Source organism: Panthera uncia, assembly GCF_023721935.1.
Source record: "Panthera uncia isolate 11264 chromosome A1 unlocalized genomic scaffold, Puncia_PCG_1.0 HiC_scaffold_17, whole genome shotgun sequence".
NCBI lineage: Eukaryota > Metazoa > Chordata > Mammalia > Carnivora > Felidae > Panthera > Panthera uncia.
The window spans coordinates 99,582,500-99,602,265 of NW_026057577.1; the positions used below are offsets into that span (position 1 = coordinate 99,582,500).

General features: G+C 34.9%; 1 long non-coding RNA gene across 1 annotated transcript in view; it reads left to right on the forward strand.

The window, feature by feature from the left end:
* The first annotated feature begins 3,733 nt into the window (after positions 1-3,733).
* LOC125934456 (uncharacterized) overlaps positions 3,734-19,766 on the forward strand; it is a 114,470-nt gene continuing 98,437 nt past the window's right edge. The window contains exon 1 of the long non-coding RNA XR_007461408.1: positions 3,734-3,796. This is a non-coding gene — a long non-coding RNA (uncharacterized LOC125934456). The remainder of the gene's footprint in view (positions 3,797-19,766) is intronic.

The window sequence follows — 19,766 nt, forward strand, 5'->3', positions numbered from 1 at the left end:
AGGAATAAAAGGATGGGTGTCTATGACAAATAAATTGTTTTACCAAAACTTTAGCACTTTCTTCTCATTTATTTCTGGAAAACTTTACATTCCTACTTTTCTGAATGTCATTAATGTATTTTACATTAGCTTTAGCCTATGCCCTAGGAAAAAGACCTACGAGAGGGCAATAAACAAGGAACAGCAGTCTTCTAAGAAATAACTTTCCTATCATTGCTGGGCAGTGAAAGTAGCAGAGCTTTATTTAGGAGCATCTTAGGGGAAGTAAGCAGGTTGCAGGAGAGTAGGGAGTTAACAATTGACCTTAAAACTAGGTTTGTGTGGCCAGCATACTAATTTTATCTAGATTCTGTATTTGACTTGGTTTCAGGAAAGAGGGAGAGAAGATGGGGAATAATGGGGAAAACTTAACATATCCCCAGGTCACCCTTTGGTGCTGGTATTGTTGGTAAGACTGTGGTGTTCTACTGTTTCTATAGCTGAGTGTCTTATAAGCTGAGAGAGCCACTTTTCAAACTTAAGGAAAAGCAGTTTCTATAGCAACACTCAAACCAATTGAAGTATGACTAGATAATCTTTTCTTATAACCAAGGAAGCAGAGATGGAAATTTATTAAAGGTATATTTCACATACTCTGAATAATACATATTCAGGGTACGTATATTCCTTTCATGTCCTGTCATGCATCCAGTTTAAATTGTAGAATATTAAGTACAAATGTATCTCAATGGCTTAATTAGTTTTTGAAGACATATTTAGACTGCTAGGATCATTAGCATCATGATTAAAGACATGTATGTGGAGCCTTTCTGCCTAGATTTATATCCTGGCTTGCACACTTATTATTCTCTGAATCCTAGTTTATTGACCTGTTCCACAGTTTCTTATCTTTAAAATGGAAGTTAACATAATATCTATCCATAGGGATTTTGTAAACCTTACATAAATGAATATGTGTAAGTGGCTTAGAACAGTGCCTGGTAATAACAGTTCAATAAATATCAACTATTAAAATTAGCTAGTTTTCCAGAGACCAAGCTGCTTTCTCTTTTCACAGATATAATTGGAATTCATAATACATATAAATAAGTACAGGTAAATTCAATTAATGTTTCTGACCACCTACTTTACACAAAGCATCATACTTGACACTGTAAAGAAAAACAAATACTATATCATTTCTGCCCTTAAGTTGTTTATTATCCAGTGGGCAAAGGGGAAGGAGACATACATTCAACCATTTATAACCTAGATTCCAATGACAGATGGGCTTAATAGAGGATCTTATTCTCACTCTCTTTCCTCGTCTCCATATAATCTAGCCTACTTTTGGTTTCTGGAATATACCAAGCTTATTCCTGCCCCCTAGTTCTTTTGCTGGATTGTTCTTAGTTCTTAGAAGGGCTCGTTCCTTCTGGTTATTCAGGTCTCAGCTCATGTTGCCTCCTCAGAGAAGCCTTCCTTTGAAACCCTTTGAAAAGTTGGTTCCTCCTGGTCATTTTCTTTTCTTCTTTTCTTTTTATTTTTTAGCTTATTTATTTTGAGAAAGAGAGAGAGAGAGAGAGAGAGAGAGAGAGAGAGAGAATCCCAATCAGGTTCTGCACTATCAGCACAGAGCCTGATGTGGGGCTCGAACTCACAAACCGTGAGATCACGACCTGAGCAGAAATCAAGAGTTGGATGCTCAACCAACTGAGCCACCCAGGCACCCCTCCTGGTCATTTTCTATCAGAGCATTCTGCTTTTTCCCATTCCTCTCATTTTAACAGTTATGGTTATTGATTTTAATGAACTTGTTTGATTTACTGTCTCATTGACCAGACCAAAGTTTCATGAAGGAAAAGACTATTTCTGTTTTACTCAGAGGTTTGTCCCCAGTGCCTTTCACAGCATTTGGTGTCCAGCAGGCACTTGAATGAATGAATGAATGAGTGAGTGAATGAATATAGTGAATGGGAACGTAGAAGAGGTGTTAGTAGTTTTGACTAGAACTCCACCAAGTTTTTAAGAGAAAGATGGAAAATGTAGGATAGCCACTGCAGGGTTCAAGAGCATCATGAGCAAAGACATAGAGGATTTTTATGTCCCGATGTGCTTTTTATGGAGAATCCATCTTCTGACCTTTAATACATAATTGCAAAGGTCAGGTTTCAAGTTTTCTCTGTATCCTCAGAAGCTGCACCTTCTCACCCATCTCCTGATATCGTGTTACTTTTCCCTTCACAGCCTTGTCTTTCCAATCTTGTTACCCATCCACTTAAAGAAACACACAGAAGCAGGAGATTTTGCTAAAACATTCACACCCACGCTCAAATTATGCATTCACCAGGGACTGCATAGATAGTGCAATCATGTTTATGCAGCTGAGAGCAAGAAAAGATCAGGTGACTGGTGAAGATCACTTAGCTAAGAGCTATGGGCTTCCATTAACTGTGATAACCACAGACTAATTTCACTGCTGAACGAGGGCTGTAAAATAATTAGGAAAAATGTGTGCCAGAATGCCAGTGCATATTTCTCCTAAATTAATACAGCCTTGTCAAATAGGTTATATTAAAAACAGACACTGTATGATACAAGATCATTGATTGGCTTAATTAATAAGAATCAACAGGCAGAGTCAGGGCTTGCATTAACCTTGGCAGCAGTTGGGGATTTGGGGAAGGTAACTGAGCAAGAATTATTTGAGGGGGAATAAATCTATGCTTACCAAATAGCTTCTGAAATGGGGTCTGGCTGTGCACCGACGCAGCTGCTGTGATCTCTACATGGGCCTTTCTCCCAAAGGATTTGCCACTAGGGTGGCATTCCAGAACAAGGTAGGGAGCCTGCCCATGGAGAGACAGATGTATGATTCAAAGCCACAAGGATTGACTGGTGGAGATGAATCAATAAAATACTAAACTTCAAGATTTTATCATTTCACTAGCAGTAAGGACTCCAGAAATCAAAGCACAGGAATACAGCGATAATGTGCAAAAAGGTGAAGACTTAGAAGTGACATTGTCCAAACTGTTAAGCAATACAGGAATCTGTTTGTAGAATTCCTGATAGGGTGACTTATCTAGCCCTAGTTTAAACTTCTCTAGTGCGCGTTAGCCGGAAAGTTCCGTATTCCATCTGTGGCGGTTTTAGAGACTCTTACTTCCTAGATCAGGGAGAAACTTGCTCTGGTTTGAGTGATATTCTAGGAAATTTTGAGTTATTTCAATTGCATTCATTTTGGGATTGCCAGATTTAGCAAATAAAAATAGGAGATGTTCAATTAAATTTGAATTTTAGAGAAACATGCAGTATTTGGGACAAACTTATTCCTAAGAAATGTTTTTTTTCTAAAATCCAAATTTAACTGGGTGTTCTGCATTTTACCTGGCAACCATCCATTGTTTTAATTCACTTTATTTTTAAGTGGAATATCTTTTGCATTTGCAGTGAGGAAGGAGACCAAAATATGTTAAGAAAAAAAATCAGCATGCCTGTTCTTAGTATCTTTTGGGTTAACTGTACCTGTTACCTAGCATCTTTTGTGACAACTGGTGGGAATATAAAAATGAAGAAGATTCATTTCCTGTCCTTAAAGGGTTCAGTGTATACTGTGAGAGACAGAATCAAAAGAATATAATCCTGTAAATTGTTTCATATGTGCTATGCTGGGAGTACATTTAAGATAAAGTGAGGTCACAAAGGAAGGAGTGACCAAAATAGTTGAGTATTACTGTCCTAGCTAAGGATAAGAACATCCCAGATTAAGATAGGCCCTGTGCTCTTCTCTTACCACCAGTTTGTCTTCACAAAGGTTAGTTCTTTTTTTTTTTTAATGTTTGTTTATTTTTGAGAGAGAGAGAGAGAGCATGCAAGTGGAGATTAGTTTTTAAAATAATACAGGAGTGGGGCACCAACTGAACCAGGTGAGCTTCTGACTTTGGATCAGGTCATGATCTCAGGGTTTGTGTGTTCCAGCCCCACATTGGGCTCCCTGCTGTCAGCACAGAGCCCGCTTAGGATCCTCTGTCCCCCTCTCTCTGCCCCTCTTCGGCTTGCGCTCTCTCAAAAATAAATAAACCATTAAAAAAGATAAAGAATATAGGAAAATTGGTTAACTTGTTGGGAATCAACTTTTAGGTAATAATAACAATCTATTTTCAATGATCTATAGAACATTTTATTTTTACTATTATTCAAGAATTTTTTTTTATTGTTTATTTATTTTTGAAAAAGAGAGACAGAGCGTGAGTCGGGTAGGGGCCAAGAGAAAGGGAAACACAGAATCCGAAACAGGATCCAGGCTCTGAGCTGTCAGCACAGAGCCTGAAGCGGGGCTTGAACCCAAGGACTGCGAGATCATGACCTAGCCGAAGTAGGATGCTTAACCTACTGAGACACCTAGGTGCCCCTTCTATAGAACATTTTAGAAAGCAATCTGAAAATTTATAAAATTTGGTTGTTTGGCAGAAATGACTAAATAATTGCAGCCAATTAGATAATTGTAGCACTGATCCAAGATTGAGGCCACTTAATATAGTATATGGATCACCACTGAGAAAATGGGTGGCTCTGACATGAACTGGTTTTGAAGCTGCTAAAAGATATTTCATGTTATTTAAGAAGAAGAATATGCAAGAAAGCGAATCAACATGTTTTTTGTATTCTTGATGTTCAATTATTTGACTCTAGGCTCTTAAAGAATTTTTTGGAGCCTTTACCGTATACCATCAGTGACCTCTTGAGACCAACTTTAATTGTCCCATAGAAGCCGAAGTGTGCACATTTTAAAATGTTGTCATTCAAGATTGACTAACTGTTGTTGATGATATTTAGAATTGACAAGGCTAGAGACCGCAGTACCTCCACATATGGGCAGTACCTAGTTTATATTAACTACTCAGTAAATGTTTGTTGACTGAATATTGGTTGAATGAATATCTCTTACATAGCAATTTTATTTTTAGGAATATAAGTGAAGAAAACAATGATGTGACAAAGATTTGGCAATAAGGATAAGTGTGGAATCTTTATAATAGTTAAAAAAGAGGGAGAAAACTAAGTAAAAATGGTAAATTATGGCTACATTATCCAATGAGCTATTAGCCATTCAAAATTATTATGCAAATGTACATTTACTGAAATATACTAACACTCATAAAGCATTAAAGGAAAAAAATTTTACTAGGAGCAGTTACTCTAGTACCCTGTTTCTGTGTGTGTCTGTGTGTCTGTGTGTGTGTTTATGTGTATGGAAAAAAGCCTAGAAGAATCTACATCAAATATTAAAATGGATCATCTCTGGTTGAGGATTCTTGGTGATATTTTCTACACCAATTTCTTCTTTCCTTTCTTTCTGGAACTCCAGTACTCCAATAACATGCTAGATCTTTTGATATCGTCCTACAGGTTGGAGGCTCTGTTTATTTATGTTTTCAGTCTTTTTCTTTTTGTGTAGATTGTATACTTTTTATTGCTCTATCTTTAGTTTCTCTGGCTCTTTTCCTCTTTCATCTCCATTCTGTTATTGAACCCATCCAATGACTTCTAATTTAAGTTATTGTATCTCTCAGTTCTAAAATTTCCATTGAGTTCTTTTTTTTTTATAGCTTTAATTTGCTTCTGAGAATTTTTATCTTTCCATTAATTTCAGTAATGTCCACCTTTACCTCGTGGAGGATTGTTATAATAGCTGCTTCAAAATCTCTTGTAATTCTAACACCTGGGTATCTCAGGCTTGTTATCTGTTGCTTATTCTCTTGGGTATTGGTTGGATATTTTTGATTCTTTGTGTGTTGAATAATTTTGGATTGTATCCTGGATGTTTTGAATATTATGTTGGTAGACTCTGGGTCCTGTGAAATCCTCTGCAGAATGTTATTTGTTTGTTTAAGCGGGCAATCAACCTTGTTACGTTCAGACCACAAGTGCTGATTCTCTTTCTGAGGGTGAATGTCAGTTCAGTTTTCAAACCTTTTCTATGCTTTTTGGTTCAGTCTGGCACATGAGCCTCTTGGGGGTTAGTTTTGAACCTGGGCAGTGGTTTATATGGTAGTTCACTTCTTGAAGCCTTTGTTATTTTCTTTGAGTCTGTTCTGTGTGTGTGTGTGTGTGTGTGTGTGTGTGTGTGTGTGTGGCTTAGAGGCAGGTCAGGACTTATGTCACTTCATACACAGAGTTAGAGGAATCCCTTTCTCCAGCTCTATCCTCTCTGAGATTTCTTCCATGTTCTCTGAATTACAGGGTCTTTTTTCCCAGTAACTCTGGTCCCAAAGATTTATTTCCCTCAGATTTTAGGTTTTTCTGCTGTTACAAAGTTCTTCATGACTGGAGCCTCCCACTTTGCAGACCATGATTTAAATTCTGATTTTAGTCCTCAATCCACCTGCTGTCTATGTCTATATCTGAGTCTATCTATAGATACATAGATACAGATATCGTTTTTTTTAAATAAATGTTTTTTTAAAAATTTTTTACTTTTCAGATTCCTCAAGTCATGCATTTTTCATTCTTTTCAGAATTTTTGGTTGTAATCCCTTGGAGAGAGAATCTGTATCTTCTTCTCTCCACCTTAGCTCACACCAGATGTTTTGTTTTTCCTTAACTGTTTATTTATTTTCTAAGTTTTCTACCAGAATATATATTATTTGTAAGGGTGAATTTGTTTTCTTAAAAAAAAAATTAAAGGAATAATTATTGTAGGGAATACCATGATGTTTTGGTAAATATTGTAATGATATAATTGTTTTCAGTGATCACATCATTTAATTAAATGTGAGAATGATTGATAAAAACCAGTTTGGGTGCATGTGTGGGACAATAGGCAATCTCCTAACATGACAATGGTATGCCTATTAGTACATTCTTTTTCATAGTCAATGTGGCTATCTTGATAAATTTAAAACATGCATTTTCTTTGATCTAGACATTCAAATTTCAGGAGTGATGTATTTGTGTGTAGAAACACACAAATACATCATCAAATACATCATGCAAGGACATGTGTGTTCTTTGTAGCATCATTGTTTAACTCAAAACTGGAGAGAACTTAAACTCTCATCAATATGATGGCAGTTTAATATATTATAGTAACTCCATACAATAAACTCCTATGTAGCTCCTAAAAAGAACATGACATTTGTGTATATTTATAGAAAAAGGTATCTATAGTTAATGTTTGAGTGAACAAGCAGATTATAGAAGATTACCCATATAGAAATCTCCATTTGCGTTTATATATGTGTTAAGAAAGAAAACACAGAATCATTATGTAAGAATACACATGAAACTTGCAAGAGTAATTTTCTCTGAAGATTGGGCTATTAAGGAACAAGTATGCTATTCATCGTCTCTATTGCTTGAGGTTTTTGGAAATTAATAAATATTAATATATATTTTTTTAAATAAAAAAATTAAAAATGATCTTGGAAAGGGATTTCAGGCCTTTTGAGAAGTTTAAATTTTTCTTTTGTCTACAACTGATAATTAAACAATCTGCTAACCCTGGACAGGTAGTGTGATAGTAGAGATAAGACTTTGCTTTAGGTTGCTGTCCTGGGAATTACATAGTGTTGCTCTGAGCAGTAATGAAGAATACCTCTGGACAAGCAGTTAGACAGAGATGGTATTTCTCAGTAAGGAAAGGTACACTGACTTTGAGACAGTGAACACAGATACATATGTAAAAGCTTGCCTTCTGGCATATTTGAAGATTCAGTTACAGGGCAAGAAAGACTAGAGTGACCAGTCCTGGCTACCCTATGAAAATCAGGAGTAGGGTTTATGTGCAACTGATTCCCACTTGTTGAGTTGACATGTCAGCAGAGTAGCTGTTTCTTATCAAGTACTATGTCTTTGAATCAGGACTTCTGCAGAGTCATGAAGTGATGGGGTTCATAGGTCAAAGTTCAAGGCTAAAGTGAGCCTTTGGGAGAGTTTCTCTGAATTCTAGTATACTAAGTGTCCAAACTCACATTGGCACTTAGTCACCTACTCTCTTAAAGGATTTGCAAAATTGTTTCATGCATGTGACACTCATTTCTAAACTGTTTTTTAAGGAGTGACTCCTGACTGTGCTTTATTTTTCTTAAGGACTTAAATTACTTAATGGTTTTCCATGGCACTTTAATTTTATTTTGTTGTTTATCATGTTTCTTCCATTACAATGTTTGCTGTATGACAGATTTGTATGACAAATATTTCTCTTGTTCTGTGCTATAGGCCCAGTATTGAAATGGTGCCTGACCCAGAGTGAGAACTTAATAAATATTACTGATTAAAGAATAATACCTGAAGGTGAGACACAGGGCTCCTACTTTATTTCTCTCTTCCCACCTCACTTTCCTCTATTTCAGTTCCTAGAGTAGTGTTAAGACTTCAACATCAATCAAATGGAGGATGTGAAAATCAAGAGAGTATTTAAAAGTGCCCTTTGTATCCATCTTTGAAGCACTCTGGGCTTGGCTAAGATTCTTCACTGTTGGCAACATGTGTAGAGTGGGTTTTAAAATAGGCATACCATTATATTCATCTTCCTACTTGAAACCTTATGGCAAGTTCTTCCCAAACAGGGATGAAAATTAATATATTTCACCTTACCCTGTTCCAAACTCAGTGATTCCCTTATATTACTATTTTCACTGCATCTCAAGTGAGCATTTTAGTTCACATTTTAATATATTTGAAAAATGAATGTCTCTTACTATCGTTGGCATCTTAGCAATGTGTCATAGTTAATTTGTTTGATATGTCATACAAATGATAGATCTTAGATTCTGTGGAATATGGTATTTGGGTTTCTCATGCTTCCATTCTAGCATTTTTGAGAATTAATGAAATTAGTATTGTAGAAAGAAGATTTATGAACAAAAGAATTGAATTCATTTCTGCTAATTATGTGTGTGAAAATGGGCTGGAACTTTTCCCTTCTGGGTCTCTCTCTGAAGAATGGCATTGGAAGAAAGCATGGGTCTAATATTTTAGAGAGATTATTTGTTGCTGTAAACAAACATAACTTAAGGGTTAAAGAAATTACCAGAAAGAATCATGAGTAGGCATGGAAATTAAGGGCAGAAAGTGGAGTTTGGCCTCATGAATTTCTAATAACCTGGAACTGGAAAATGGTCAAGATCTGAAGAAGGTATTTTTTTCCACTCTTTTCCCATCCCTTTGTCAATACACATGTGCTCTCTTCTTAAATTTGCTATTTTCTTTTTCTCCAATACCATGAACTCCCGCCTCTGGATTGGTATGCACATGATCAAAGATGGCTAATCTACCGCTCTGGAAAGCAGTGTGGAGGTTCCTCAGAAAATTAAAAATAGACCTACCCTATGACCCAGCAATAGCACTGCTAGGAATTTATCCAAGGGATACAGGAGTACTGATGCATAGGGGCACCTGTACCCCAATGTTTATAGCGGCACTCTCAACAATAGCCAAATTATGGAAAGAGCCTAAATGTCCATCAACTGATGAATGGATAAAGAAATTGTGGTTTATATACACAATGGAATACTACGTGGCAATGAGAAAAAATGAAATATGGCCTTTTGTAGCAACATGGATGGAACTGGAGAGTGTGATGCTAAGTGAAATAAGCCATACAGAGAAAGACAGATACCATATGGTTTCACTCTTATGTGGATCCTGAGAAACATAACAGAAACCCATGGGGGAGGGGAAGGAAAAAAAAAAAAAAAAAAGAGGTTAGAGGGGGAGAGAGCCAAAGCAAAAAAGACTGTTAAAGGGTTGATGGGAGGTGGGGGGGAGGGCAGGGTGGGAGGGAGGGCAGGGTGGGTGATGGGTATTGAGGAGGGCACCTTTTGGGATGAGCACTGGGTGTTGTATGGAAACCAATTTGACAGTAAATTTCATATATTAAAAAATAAAAAAAAAACAAAGATGGCTAATCTAGCTTCTAGTTCAACTCCAGAGACTAATTAGCATGTTTGAGGCTAAAGTCTAATATGATTTCCCACCTTGGTTCAAGAATATGTACTTTATTAGGGAAGAATCATTTATTACAAACATGACTGAAAGGTCTACTCCAGTGTTTGGTGGGAATAAATTCTCAGAAGAGGGAACAAAAGCTGGGCAGGTTCTATAGTATCTAGGCTCTATGGTAGCTATACAGTCTCTTTTGTGTCTTCTGGCTCTAAAATTGGATGAACTACAGTGTTGGGAGGAATTGCCTTTTTAACATAACCCAGAACTTTTCTGCTAAAGAATGGTCTTGGTGAGGGATTTCAGGAAGGAAAAGCCTTTCCTTAATATTGTCTCAGTAATGAAAATCTTACTGGTAACTCCTGGATTTTTTTCTTATTTAGTAAAAGGTCTTATGTAGGTGTGGCTGTCTTTCAAATTTGACATGAAGCCAAAGAGGAAAGGGCTTTAAAAAAGGCATTATAACTTCTAATTTTTTCAATTGAAATAATTAGCCAAATGAGAATTATTTATCATTGTTAGATATTATTCTATCATCAGAAAAAAAAATAACACTTGAATCAAGCATCTTTCTGTAGAGTTTGTATTTATTGTCTTATTTTTATTGAGTGAAACACTTTAATCTTATTAATGGTTCCACTTACAGGTGGGACACTGTGTGTGTGTGTGTGTGTGTGTGTGTGTGTGTGTGTGTGTGTATGTGTGTATGTGATAGAGACAGAGAGAGAAAAAAGGAGTGGGGGCAGGAGGTGGAGGAGGGAGAGAAGAAGGAGGAGAAGGGGGAAGAGGAGAGTAGCTAGAGCAAGGGAGGTTAGGCATTTATTGTGTTTCCACATTATTTCTATTAGATACTTGGGAAAAACCATTGTCCATGCTCATTCTTCTAGGATGGTAAATTTCTCATGTTTGGGGCAAGCAGAAAAACCAAGGTCACTAAATGTTGAGATAACCTGGGACAATTTCTCACTGTCCCAAGAGATCCTGGAATGAAAACTAATACTACTTGCTTTTATGCACTACTAGATTCTTTTTATATAGTAGTTTTAACACTCTTAGCAGCTTGGCCAACTATTATTATTCCCCAACTCATTTATAGAGAAAACCACAGCATAGAAATGGATAACTTGAGCTAGTTTACATAGCTAGCATGCAGTGATGCCAGGATTTGAACATGCACATGTCTGATTCCAGAAGATGAGTTCTAGTTTCAGTGCATGAATTGTACTTTCAACACTTGTGAATTGGCTCTGAGATCTTAGGCAAGTCCTTTATCATTTCTGTGCTTCATTTTCATCAGGCATGTCTGTCAAATATAAATGGGTCAAAAATATCTGTTGAATTGAATTGCACACTCATTTACATACAAGGTTATTATGAGTATTGCTGGGAATAATATGTGTATAGAGCAGAGGGATTAAGAGTGGACTTCTGGTCCATCTACATCACTCTGGATTTGTTTAATTTCTTTAAGGCTTGGTTTTCTCAATGACAGAAGGAAGGATAATTAGAAAACTGAGTCTTTAGATCATTACAATGATTAGAAAACATTTTAAGAATATTTATCAGGAAGGTGTGCACATATCAGTTGCTGTACAAATTTCAACTATTACTATTACAAATGAAATTTTAAGTGGGCAAGGACTTGGACACTTTGAGTTTTGACAAAAGTGACGTTTGGAGTTGGTATCAGTCCTTGCTCTGGTGGGCGGTGGTGGGATTATCCCATTTCAGGGTCTTTAAGATACACAAAACTCACATTTCCCTGTAGCAACTACTGCTTCTAGGCTTGTAAACAGTCTGAAGGCAAAAAGACAAGAATTCCAGCCATCATTAGGAGGCGTGTAGTAGAAACTTTCTAGGATAGCAAATACATTTAATTTTCTGGTTGTCCTTACCTAAACACAATTAAATAACCCTAAATGTCTATGACTTCCTTTCAATGAGACTCAGAAATCTGGAATTTGGTTGATCTGGGAAGAAGAAAATAGGGAGAAAATTAGAAACAAATATACTCTCATAATCGGATTTTGAAAGATTCAGTGTTCAAGTATGTATTTGCTTAAAATTGACATCTACTGATATCTTTTAATGTAGAAAAGTGACTAATTCCCTCATTTATGCTACAATTTGCAAAGAATTGGGCATTTTCTTACTTTTCTTTAATATATTACCACAAAATATGTGATGGAAGAAAGATTTGTCCACTCTTTAGGTAGTTATATATACTGCTTTAGAATTCTACTTAGATTTGGGAGTTTCATCCTATGGAATTATCTTTTGGTCATTTGCTTTTTTTTTTTTTATAAACTAATATTCCTTACCACTACTTGTTGGTAGACATAAGTCTTGAAGGCCCAACTAATTCCCCTTCATAGAATTTTATTTTGAAATTCCCTTCCCAAAACTGGCATGTATTTAGGGGGATATTAAAAAATTGCTGGTAATTTATGAATCGCCCTGCTTGGCAGGCGAGAATTAACCTTTTCCTCAATTATAAGACTATAAATCTAATGGAGTGAAAAACAGGAGAATTTGTTGAAAGAGCTTATCAGACTCTGCTGTAACTATAAAGAATATGACATCAAGACATGCATCCTGAAGAATTTAAATAAAACATAATACATTTTTTATCTTGTCTATTTAATATCAGTATAGCTCACCTTGAGACTCTTACTGTTCATTTCGCCTATGGACAGTGGGTAAATATTCTGGACTGCAGTACTTAACAGTGAAAGATTGTGTGGTTTAAATTTTATGAGAAGAGATTATATTTCAGATGTGCTTTCTGAGGACTCAGACAGAAGCAGTTTTGCAAAAGTCCTCTTCGGTCTGAGAGCTGAAGGTGGAGCCGTTGTGCTATGTCCAAGAGGCATTCTCAGCGTTAACTCTTACAAACTTGTCTATGCAATTCTAGAAAGGACATAGTCTAGCAAAAGAAAAAAAAAATTTTTTCTTTAACTCCTGGACTGCCACCTTGGATGGTTTATGGAGGAGACTGGATTATTGGGATTTCATAGGACATGGAACAACCAGCCAAAAGCTTGTTCAAGTTTGGGCTTTGAAGTTTTTGCAGTGACTGTGGTTTGATGATTTCTGGAGGGTGGGAGGAAACTGTCATCCTTCATCCACATCTTTGTGGGATTCCTCTGGAATTGTTCCTAAGGGCTTCAGTTTTACCATTTGTAAATCGAATGGGTTCTCTTAGCTATTTTCTCTGCTTCTTTTCCCTTAGAACATTGTGGGAGTCTAAGGTGTTTTTAAAGTGCTTTCTTCCCATCCAGATCAGCTTGCCCTCTGAAGAAATGTAGCTGCCCTACGTGTGAGGGCAAGCAAAGGAGAGAGTAAAAAAGGTATTACCTGTCAAATTCCTACTGTGTACTCAGAGCTTCACAGGGTTGTCTCATTTTCTTTCTAACAAGAACCCTGTGAAGTAGATATTACTAGTGCTTTTTCACAGATGGAGGAGCTCAAGCTCAGTAATATTAAGTACAATTATATATTGAAGAAATGGCAGGCAGCGTTTTGGACCCAGCCCACTTTGATTCCAAGTTTGAAGGTATTTTCAATGTAACCAAAGCTTTGTATCCACCTGCAATAGAAAATAAGGAAAGTAGTCTTTTTTTCTTGAAATGAATACAGAGGGTTTAAATTAAAAACACATAGCATGAGCTTAAATTATGTGGAAATATTATTTTTCATCTATCAGAGTGGCAAAGATAATTAGCACATTATTTTGACAAAGGAGTTACAGAAGAGGAACTCATACTATGTCTGGACTTTCCCTATATTTCACACATTTGGGAGATATTTAGACATTATTTATAATACTAGCTGTAAGCATCTTTGCTTAGTTGGTCTTTTATCAAGCTTTTCTTTTAGATGTGTCATTGTTTGACATATCTTCCCCAATTTGACATTCTGGAAGTTTTTGAAGATAGTTTCTTCTAACACTTTTTTTTTTTTTTATTTTTTTTTATTTTTTTTTAAATTTTTTTTTTTCAACGTTTTAATTTATTTTTGGGACAGAGAGAGACAGAGCATGAACGGGGGAGGGGCAGAGAGAGAGGGAGACACAGAATCGGAAGCAGGCTCCAGGCTCCGAGCCATCAGCCCAGAGCCTGACGCGGGGCTCGAACTCACGGACCGCGAGATCGTGACCTGGCTGAAGTCGGACGCTCAACCGACTGCGCCACCCAGGCGCCCCTCTTCTAACACTTTTATGTTTCATAAAATCCTTCATTTTTTTTTTTTAATTGTTTAAGGGATAAGATGGATCCAGCTTTCCAAATGGCTATCTAGTTGTCATTGCATAAGCCATCTTGTCTTACTGATTTGAGATGCTCTTTAACATATATGAAATTTTTGTATGCATTTGGGTCCATTTTGGTACTTTCTATTCTACTGCATTGATTATATCTTCAGTGTGCTGCTACCACACTACTTTAATTGTAGTGTCTTTATAATGTTTTAATGTCTTTTAATATAATGATTTTTTTTCTCAGATATTTTTGCCCTGGGTATTCTTGCTTGTCTGTTGCTCCATAAAAATTTGGGAATTAATATTGCCCTACATTTATAGATTAATTTAAGGAGAAGTAACATTTCTATGATGTTTAATCTCCCTATCTAATAACATGGTATGCTTTTATTTGTTCATCTTTTTGGATTTCTCAAGAGCATTTAAAATTTTTCTCTATTTATATCTTGTGAGTTTCTCATAATATTTATTCTTATTTTATATTTTATTGCTATTGATTTTACAGTATTTACTCCATTATTGTAAGTGGTTATTGTTTGCAAATGTGAAAGGCAATGGTTTTGTATATTAAGTTTATTCCAGCCTACTTATTTGTATTTTCTTTATTGTGTACAGTTATTCAGTAGAAATCATTTTTTTCTCTGATATACCATCATATCATCTTCAAATATTAAACAACCTTACATTTTATTTGCACTGAGTAGAATATGAGAACAATAGTAAATAATTGAAGTGAGAGAGAACATCCATCTGTTTTGTCTTAGAATATAAGTAATTTTCTGATGTTCAACCGGCTCTGTATTTCTGGATCCATCCCAATTGGTTATTATTTGAAGTTATTTTAATATATTGCTGAATTCATTTTGCTAATTATTTTTTATCCTCACAGTGAAACTGGTTTATAATTTTCTTTTTTTATTACTCTCTTACTTGGTTTCATATCAAAATGATTATTGCTTCATAAAATGAACTGTGAAATTTTTAATTTTTTTCAGTGCTCTGAAACACTTTTTAACAAAGGAATTGTCTGTTCCTTGAAGGCTTGGGAAAATGTCCCTAAAACATAGATATTTCATTAACAACCTTTTCAATTTCTTGTATTGTAATTAGTCTTACTGATTCAAGACACAATTTCCACAATATATATTCCAAGAGTACGGTCTATTTTATTTAGTGTTGTTGATATATTGGTACGAGGATACACAGAATATTCCCTGACAATTTTTTGATGATGTAATATCACCATTTTCACCCCTAATGAATTCATTGATGTAGGCAATGATTATCAATGGCTGTTATGTCACAAAAACAGAGAATCAGATCTTGACAGAAGTACATGATGTCACCTATGAACTAAGTTGTCTTATCACATAATGGAATCTGACTCTTACGAAACTCTGGATCTGACTGCCAATTTTCAGCAAAATGAAGACTACAGAGGAACATATTAAATTGAGGCTGTAGGATGTTATCAACAAAATCCAGAGTTTGGGCAAACCACAGGACAAAAGACACCATTTCAACAAAAAATTATAGAGAAGAAGGGGGAGATAAAGAGAGAAGGGAAACTATTCATTAAAAGAAACTGAAAGACATTTCAACCAATAACAATGTATGGTTCTTATATGGATTCAAACAAGCTAAAAAAATATAAGATCACTGGGAAATACAAAAACAAATATGAATACTGAAAAGTATGATGATGATATAGTGACCATCTTTAAAAATAGACGCTCTCTTTTAGTGATACATACTATTTACAGATGAAATAATTTGATGTCTGAGCTTTGCTTCAAAATCATCTAGACTTGGGGGAGTGGATGGAGGATAGAGATGAAACAAAATTAGCCATGAGTTAGTAATTACCGAAGCTGGTTGATGGGTACATTCAGATTCATTATTCTATTTTTTCTACTTTTGTACATATTTGAAATTTTCCAAAATAAAAACTAAAAATATCTTTGTATTCTAGTTATGTCCCCATTTCATGACTAATACTGGTTATTTGAAATTTTTTCTTCAAAATTGTGCAATTTTTTGCTTTGGTGCCTTTGTTAAGTATCAGCCATGTAAGCTATGCCAGTACCACCCTTAGCTTTGTAGAAAATTTTGAAAATAGGTAGTGAAAGTCCTCTAACTTTGTTTTCTTTATTTTAAAATTGCTTTGGTTATTCTAGGTTATTGCATTTCTATATAAATTATATTGCCTTGTCAATTATAAAAAAGAAAAAGAAGGAAAAGAAAAAGTATTGAAATTTTGACAATACTTGCATTATACTTATAGCCAGTTTGGGGAAATATGACATTTCAACCATATTGAATCTTCCAATTAATAAGATATATTTACATCTGACTGTTTTTTGTGTTTAAAAAATTCAACAATACTTTACAGGTTTTAGCCTACAGATTTTGATGTTCTTTTACTAAAATTATTCCTAATGCTTTTCTAATTACTAATTCTAAATTTATTTTCATTTTTTAATTTAAATTTTAGTTAGCATATAGTGTAATATGGGCTTCAGGAGCTGAATTTAGTGATTCATCACTTACATTTAACACCCAGTGCTCAACATTTGATGCTATTATAAATGGAATAAAAAAAAATTTAAATCATTGAGTGCCAGATATATAAAAATACAAAATATTTTTGTATATTATCCTTGAATTCTGCAGATATTCCAAATTTACTTTTTGGTTTAGAAGGTGTTTTATAGATTCCTTAGAATTTTCTATATAAATAGTAATGTCATTTATGAACACAGGCACTTTTACTTCTTCCTTTATAATCACTATACTTTTTATTTCTTTTGCTTACTTTTTTGCAATAGCTAGGATCACCACTTGAAGAGAAGTAGTGAGAATTGACATTTTGTCTTATTTATTTTTTTAAATATATGAAATTTATTGTCAAATTGGTTTCCATACAACACCCAGTGCTCATCCCAAAAGATGCCATCTTCAATGCCCATCACCTACCCTCCCCTCCCTCCCACCCCCCATCAACCCTCAGTTTGTTCTCAGTTTTTAAGAGTCTCTTATGCTTTGGCTCTCTCCCACTCTAACCTCTTTTTTTTTTTTTTTCCTTCCCCTCCCCCATGGGTTTCTGTTAGTGATGCTAAGTGAAATAAGCCATACAGAGAAAGACAGATACCATATGTTTTCACTCTTATGTGGATTCTTATTCTTTATTTAGTGAGAAAGTACTCAATATTTTACAGTTAAGTATGTCAGTACTGGGTTTTTTTTGTTTTTTGTTTTTGTTTTTGTTTTTGTTTTTTTTTTTACAGATTCCCTATATCAGATGAAGGAAGATCTTTTCTGTTCTTAGCTGACTGAGGGTTTTAATCATGCATCGGTGTTCTATTGTTCAAATGCTTATTCTTCATCTATTATCATATGAACTTTGATTTTTAGTGTGAATATGGTAAATTATATATGTAGATTTTCAAATGTTAAACCAACCTTGCATACCCTGATAACCTTGTTTACTAATGATGTATTGTTTTTATGTATTGCTGAAAGCAATTTGACATTTAAAAAAGGTTATATTTGTATATATGTTTGTGAGGGATGTTTTTCTTTTTTTTGTCATATCTTTGTCCAGTTTTGCTATGAATATTATGTTGGCTTCATACAACAACTTGAGAAGTGCTTTTACCTTTTTAATTTTATGGTAGAGTGTGAGATTTATGTCATTTTTTCCTTAAATGTGTGACAAACTGTATCAGTGAAATTATCTGGGCCTATAGTTTGGGAATGATCTTAAATAATTCATTTATTTAAATAGGGGTATTCATATTTTCTGTTTCATCTTGTTTCAGTCATGGAAAGTTGTCATTTTCAGGAACTTTATTCTTTTCTTCTCAGTTGTTAAATTTTTTGGCATAAAATTGCTTATATTGTTCTTTATCTTTTTAATTTCAGGTTTTTATTTTTTAAAATTAAGCTCTACACCCAATGGGGGGCTTGAATTCAAACCTTGAGATCAAGGGTCACATATTCTACTGAATGAGCCAGCCAGGTACCCCCTTATTTCAGTTTTAGTGATAATTTTTACCCAGGATTAAAAAATTCTAACAGGACAAATTTTTTCTGTACTTTTAAACTTATTTTTTGTTTAAATAAGCCTTTAATTTTAGGGTGGTTTTAGATTTACAGAAAAGATACAAAGATATTACAGGGTTTCCATATACCTCTCACTGTTTTTTCCTATTATTTATATCTTATATTCCATGGTATATTTGTCACCACGAAGGAATGAACACCAGTACATTACTAACTAATCTCTATACTTTATTCAAATTTCAGTAGTTTTTCCATACTATTCCTTTTCTGTTCCAGTATCCCATCTGGGATACCACCATGTCTCTTTAGCTTTCCCTGATTTATGATAATTTCTTCGTCTTTCTTTCTTTCTTCCTCTTTCATGAGCTTAATAATTTTGAGATCAAAGTTTTTTTTTTATAGAATGTCTCTCAATTTGGATTTGTTTGAAGTTTTTTCCCTTGACTAACATATAGTTGTGGAAGGAAAATCACAGAGGTGAAATGCCATTCTTATTTTATCATACCAAGAAAATATACTATCAGCATAATTTATGACTCATGATGTTAACCTTGGTTATCTGGTCGAGGTAGTATTTATCAGGATCTCCACTGTAAAATTACTTTTTCCCTCCTTCCATACTTCTAGTCTTTGGTAGCAAGTCACAAAGCACAGTTCACATTCATTGGTGGGGAGTGAAGCCCCACCTCCATGAGGGGTAAGTATTTACATAAATTATTTAGAATTCTGAATGGGAGATCAATCTATTATGGGATTATATTGGTATTATATTGTCATCAAGTAATGTGGCCAAGTGGTCACTACTTCTTGTTTTCTTTCTCTCCCTTTCTCTTTAATAAAGATTAGAAGTTCAGTTATACCAGTGACCAAACTTTCTCTAATTGGTTTTTCTGGCTGATATAAACATTGTGGAATTTCTGAGAACTTGTGCCATTTTGTTTCCTTCTTCACACGAGGCTATAATTACTAAAATAATGGACAATTGATAAGCCTGTGTCTCTGGAGGGACATCAATAGTTCTGAATTCCAATATGAAAGTTATAAGGCTGCATAGTGGACAGAATCATGATGCCTCTTACTCATTCTGAAATGGTGATATTGAGTGTTCATGATGTTTCAAACATTTATTGAGTTTGCATAGTGTTGTGATCATACTGTTTTTGGTGTGGGTGGAAGAGAGTAATTCTACTTTTGAATCATAACATAACAATGAAGGTTTTTAAAGGGAAGGAATGAGAATAGTAGGTGCTATTTTGGTTCTTAACAAAAATATACAGTGAACTCTGCTACCATTACAAGGCACATGGTGAGAGCACCTGCTGCTTATCTTTTCTATCATTAAAGAATTTGATGTCAGGAAATAAAACTTTTCCAGTGACACATTCTGAAGAGAAAGGGTACAAAATCTTAAGTTCTTGGGAACTTACATAAATTTTGAGGTGATGACTTATTTCAATTGTGTTCCACCTCAGGATGATAATGGTGTAGATATTTTTAATGACATTGGTTATGAAGT